The following is a 6478-nucleotide window of genomic DNA, read 5'->3' as shown; positions in this document are numbered from 1 at the left end:
TGTTCTTTACAGGGGCTTTGATTGTGTCAAGCCACCTGTCGAACCTCTCTACGCGAACGTTACGGAGAACGAGGCCATTTAATTTAATTTCCAGAACAGTGCTGGTCATCTTATTCATTCAAGTTAGTGGATGATGAAAGATCGATCATATCCCAGATCGAGAAAGAGAGAGTAATGTAGGGCTGCCTCTTATGCAATGGAATGATGGAAATCCACACGTGCAGTTGTCTATTGAGCTGATCCCCTCAAAAATTTGGTCCAAATATGACCTTAGAGAGTCTTAGCGTTATCTAAATAGGACTTTATATGAGGAAACAGTGCTCCTGCCTCAAGGAATGCTGGCAATTCCTTATGATATCATGTATCTGTCTCAAGATGCTGTTTTCTTGAATCAGACGAGTGTCCATTGGAACTGAACACTACGAGAGTCCTAGGTTTGTATGGTGTTTTTACGATGCATGGAACCAGTGGTTATTCAACAACGGGACCAACGGCTTTACGTGACTTCCGAACCACGTCAAGAGTGAACTTCTATCACCAGAAATACACATCTCTCACTCCTCAATGGAATGGCCGAGAATCGAACCCGCGACCATGGAGGTGGGACGCAAACACCATACCAACCACGCCACTGAACACTCCTAGAGTCCTAGGAAAGGAAAAGAATGGTTTCCAGTTGAGTCTTGGATTTAGGTGTGTCAATCTTTGGCATCATTTTTGGTCATAATTAGTAGTCGCTTAGTATATTGTTCTAAATTACTAACATCCCCAAGTCAAAAAACATCTAAATAACCATATTAAATGAAAACCCATAAAACTGTCGCAACTCTCCTACAACTTTCTACAAAAGATCTCTATGACTCCCAAAGAGGATGTCAAGTGAAGAACTTAACAGTCACTGCTAACACTGACAAGTGAAGTCATTATTGTCAGTCCCAAAAAGGATGTCAAGAGAAGAGCTTAACAGTCACTGCCAAAAACTGTCAAGTGAAGAGGTTACTGCCATTTCCAAAAAGGATGTCAAATGAGAGCTTAATAGTCACTGTCAAACACAATGTGAAGTGAAGAGCTTATTATCATTCCAAAATAGGATGTCAAATGAAGAGCTTAATGGTCACTGCCAAAAACTATGTCAAGCGAAGAGCTTATTGTCATTCCAAAAGAGGATGTCATAAGAGATTAGCCAAAAGCTATGTCAAGTGAAGAGCTTATTAGTCACTGCCAAAACTGTCAAGTAAAGAGCACTTTGTCATTCCCAAAAAGGATGTCAAGTGAAGAGCTTATTATTCAGTACCAAAAACTGTGCAGCGATGGACTTTAGTCGAACTAGGGTTTGCAGCACATCAGTGCGAAGACCAACTTTACTCTGTGCCGTGTAAAAACAAAATGTTAACACTGCTCCTAGCCTCCTAGGCAGACAACGTATTTGGTTGTCTACTACTGCCATCTGTTAGCGATTTTAAGAAATGCAGCCTGCAGTACTTAATGGAAAACTTTTCTAGATCCCATGTTTTATGATGGTAACATACATACATACATATATACATATTATATATATATATATATTATATATATATATATATATATATATATATATATATAATTATATATATATATATATATATGTATAGTGTCATTAAAAGAATTAAGGAAATTATTCCAAAAAGGCATTAACTTGAAAGAACTTAAGAGAAGGCTTGGATCATAAGATCAAAGGGAAATGGTAAAAGAACGAAGTAATGATTTTAAGAAAGTATCGTCTTACTGAAGCCGAACCCCAAATGACCAGGACTTTCTAGCCGTCAAGCATCTGGATTGCATCTCCCAAAACCTCTGTTACCCTCATTTCCGAAGATTAAGTGGCTCTCGGTGCATCCAACATTTTGTGACACTTGGAGTGTTGAAAATTAATGGGAGGTTGGACCTTCCCAAGGGCCTTCTGCTTAATATTCCCAAGGGAAACTCAATGCTTCTTTGTTCAAAAGGAGGATCGTGTGAAAATCTTGGCTCCTTCCTTTCCAAGGTTAGACCTATGGCTTTAACCAATCAAATCAGCAGTGCCAGATCGTAAGGATGCCCCCAAAATAGGTCCCAACGAATAACCTACGAGGTTACCCAAGGTACACATCCCCAAGAAGCCAGGGCATGAAACAAGAGGTGTTTCCAAATGAAGAATCTACGAATCACTGCAGAAGAAGTGACAGGAAGGTGGTTTTGTATAAAGTCTGTAGCCACTCAGACACAAGAATTCTCTCAGAAGATGCCACAGCCAGTCAAAATCCAAAGGCGGTGCTAAGAAGATGTCATCCAAATAAAAAGGCTGGACAGAGAGAGAGAGAAGACAGCAGAAAAGAGTGAAGAACAAGTGGAGAAAAAAGGCAAAGAATGGAGAAGTGGAGAAAAAGAGGAGAGAACAGCAGAGTGGCGCAGTGGCAGAACGGGGAGTGAGGGAGAAGTGCAGAAGTGTGGTGTGCGAATAGACAGTGATAAGTGATAAGATTGTACTCAGTAAAATTCCCTCGTGCCAATTAGACTTGCAATTGCAACAAAGTGCCTTCAAAAAAGTTTGTTGGTCTCAGTCCAAGCGCCCGGAAACAGAAAGGTGGAAAATTTTATACATTGATTTAGTAAAAGAATAAAATACCTAAAGGACACAATAATTTAATTTTTTCCCAAAATTACAATTATAAGATAAACCAGTCAGATAACATTCCCCAAGGTGAGATTAATCATATAATTACTGCCTTACCAATTCCAGCCCCCCACTCAGTCCACGGCTATCTCAGGGCTGTTACTAGTAGTTCTAGTACATATATATATTCTCATAATGTGATTTTTGTAATATAATTAAGTTTTTGGTAATGCAATTAATTCCCCTCAGAAACTGTGTATAATGTTGTGAAATGTATATTTTTATGTTCAGAGTCCCACATTTACAGATATGTTTAAATAATGTGTAATTCGTATTGAGACATACGTAGAGCGAACAGAGAGAAAGTTAGCTCTGTCCGCGAGGACAGCCCAGTCTTTCAGTGCTTCAAACCGCTGAGCTAAGTTGTTTTTTATCATTTGGTCGAACCTCTTTAGAACGCAACTGAGAAGGAGGTTCCTATAGTATAGAACAGTGGATCCCAACCTATTCAACTTCACGGACCAGTCAAGAGAGTACAACAAATTCTGCGGACCAGTACATACATCCAGGAATACACTGGCATTTTATTAGTCCAAATAATCATCAAAATTAACCAACGGCATAAGAAATGCACATATCCTCAACATATTAATTTTTTTAGCAATTCAAATTTCTATGCAAGAATGCCATGTAATTAAAATATATATTATATGTTTCACATTATAAAAAGTAAATAATTTTCAAAAACTTTCAAATCAAATGCATGCCATGGTGGAAAAAAAAATAGTACTGTAGAAATGGGAGTCATGTATTCAATTGTATTGCGAGAAACTATCAATACACTATCAATATACTTTAGTTTCTGTAAGGTGTTTAAATACCCCAGACATGACAAATATTAGAGGCCAGTATGGCCACGGAAGTATTTCATAATTAGATAACTTTGCACGCTTTTGCCTTGAAACCATTTATTTAGTTTCAAGTGATCCTTCTCGAACTTCCTTATACAAGACGCAGTTCGTACAGTTATGGGTTGCTTATTTGAGACATCTACCATACTCATTTCGAGGAATAATTCACCCGATATGATTAGGTAAGAAGGAAAGTATCTGGATTTAAAATTAGGGTGAAGGATAAGGCCAATTTAGGATGATGACAAGGACAGTGGGTCAGCGATACCACAGAACTAAATAACCTGTATTCGTAAAAGATGTGCCGCCATTGGATTCTCTCTCTCTCTCTCTCTCTGTCAATAGACGATTGAAAACGAAAGTTAGCTGGTTTCTCGTCGAATGGTTTGCGGGTAACATTAAGCCCCTTTCACTCTTCGATCTGGAAATACCAAAGTGAAAGCATTTAGTACCACTTAGAACTCGGAACTAAACCTAGACCCATTTTCCTATTTCAGTTCTGTGACCAGACCAATTGACGAAAATACTTAAACCCTCGTTTAGGGAAATATTCCTACAAAACTGTGACGAGGAAAGTTTTTTTTTTCTTTAATTTATGTGAACAGGTATTGTATCACACGCATAGGAAGGAGAAGAAGAAAGTTGTGTTCTCAGGAAAGTCATGTTGCAAGCGTAGGCCTATATTTTTTTTTTTAGTTAAAACTTGCTTGTCAGTTGAACAAAGGTTAAATTGAACACGAAGATATGTGACGTCATTAGTAATTTTTTCTGTCATAATTTTTGTGATAATATTGGTTCCTCTGAGTGTTAACTGACGAAACCTACTTGAATTGTTCTTTGGTAGCTCTCAAAGTTATTCTCCGTAGGGGATTAGTGTCTTCAGTGCACCTCTTTCGGTGCAATGTAGGCATTACTTTAAGGTTCTTTGCAGCGTCCCTTCGGCCCCTAGCTGCAACCCCTTTCATTCCCTTTACTGTACCTCCGTTCATATTCTATTTCTTCCAACTTACTGTCCACCCTCTCCTAACAATTGCTTCATAATGCAACTGCTTTGAGGTTTTCCTCCTATTACACCTTTCAAACCTTTTACTGTCAATTTTCATTTCAGCTCTGAATGGCCTTAGTTGCCCCAGTGCTTGGCATAATGCCAAAAAAATCTATATAACAACAGATGAGCTTAAGACTCAAAGTTAATTAACTAATTATGTCACATATCTCCATGATCAATTTAACCATTGGTCAGCTGCCACGCAAGTTTTAACTTATAACAAGTATAAAATGCCATCTAACCTCACTAGTTTTCAAGATCTGATGACGGACAGAAAAAGTGCGGACAGACAGACAAATTGCCTTTTCAATAGATTTCTTTTATAAAAAGCTAAAACTTGAAAAAAAAACAATATACTTACAACGCAACACAAAGTTTCCTGAAAACACAACTTGGTCCTACTGTGCCCCAGACATAATTTCCTTCTCACCTAAATTAAAATAACACTTTTCCTAATACACATACATGCATACATATATACGTGTTACAAATACGTATAATAAAAAGGATAATAAAACTATATAATGCTACCGAGGCATCTCTCCAAGAGTCTGGTAGTACTAATCAAGGTTCATTTTGTGTGTCTGGTAGTTACCGAACCAGAAAGGAGCGATAGTATTAGATCTTATTTAAAAAAAATAAAACTGACTACTGCTGACGATTTTCATAAGGGAGAGCAGCCTGAGTCTAGGTCTGTGGTACCCCTTCTCATGCTTTAGCCTTGTAGGTTATAATAGTCCTAGTCATTGTCATCGTACGCTTAACGATCTCGTTTTCCTTTAAGCAGAGTCTATTCGCCATTGAATCTATCCTTTAAAAGAGATCTCGAAGTCAACGTAAGATTTCTGCCTAATGAACGCTTGGTTTTCTACTTGATTTATTTGTTTCGGTATGAGCTGACAGCGTTACTATTTCTTGTGATAATTTGAAAGTGACATTCACTCTAGTTACGAAGATGGTATAGAATGGTACTACTCTAAGGATTTGCTTGTGTGTATGTGAGAGCGCGCGTTTGTATACTTATTGCAAACGTTCAATTGAACTAAAGAATTCATTGAAGAATATTTTTGAGTAGGGGGACTTTTGTTAACAATTATAAATTGCTTGTGAAAATAATTTCTGAAAAATTAACCATCACAAGCACAAGTCGCTAATGAACTGTGTGTGTGTGTGTGTGTGTGTGTGTGTGTGTGAGTGTGTGTGTGTGTGTGTGTGTGATTAGTGATCTCTTCATTCTGTATTTCCCATTACCTTCTGTTATTACTTCTTTCCAATGAACGGCAGAATACTATTCTTTGGAAGCTTGAAATTCAAGTCAATGGACCCTGTGGTGGGTGGCTTGTTCTATATGAATGAGGTTCATGTTTAGAATAAGAATAATAACTTTGAGACTACAACAGTGCCCTAGAAAGGCTAAAAAAAGGTTAAAATAGAACGGACGATAAACTAGTTCACGAAATCAGCAAACAGAAAACTTCTTAATGGTATCAGACATCCAGTGTCTACATATCCTGAAGAAATGGGTTCTGTGTCAGTGAATTATTATTACCCAATAATTCATGTTACTCATTGGCATGATGATTATTGACAGACGTGCGAATTGTTAGGGGCAGTTGGGACGGGCAACCAGAGGTCCTGTTCTTGCCCAGGACAGAAAAAAATAAGAAAAAGCCCACAAATGGCCCACTGACTTTAAATTCAAGCTTCCAAAGAATATTATGGTGTCCATTAGAAAGTAATAACAGAAAGTAACAGATAACCAGACAAAAGAGACTAGTAATTGGAAAGCAAAAAATTATTGGACAAATAACTGAATAAATAGGTACTCGTAAAATGTAAGGAAATTATAAAATACACACTGTTAACAGTCATTTCAGGTTGATCTAC

This window comes from Macrobrachium nipponense, chromosome 15, assembly GCF_015104395.2.
Source record: "Macrobrachium nipponense isolate FS-2020 chromosome 15, ASM1510439v2, whole genome shotgun sequence".
Lineage (NCBI taxonomy): Eukaryota > Metazoa > Arthropoda > Malacostraca > Decapoda > Palaemonidae > Macrobrachium > Macrobrachium nipponense.
This window is presented reverse-complemented; position numbering follows the sequence as displayed.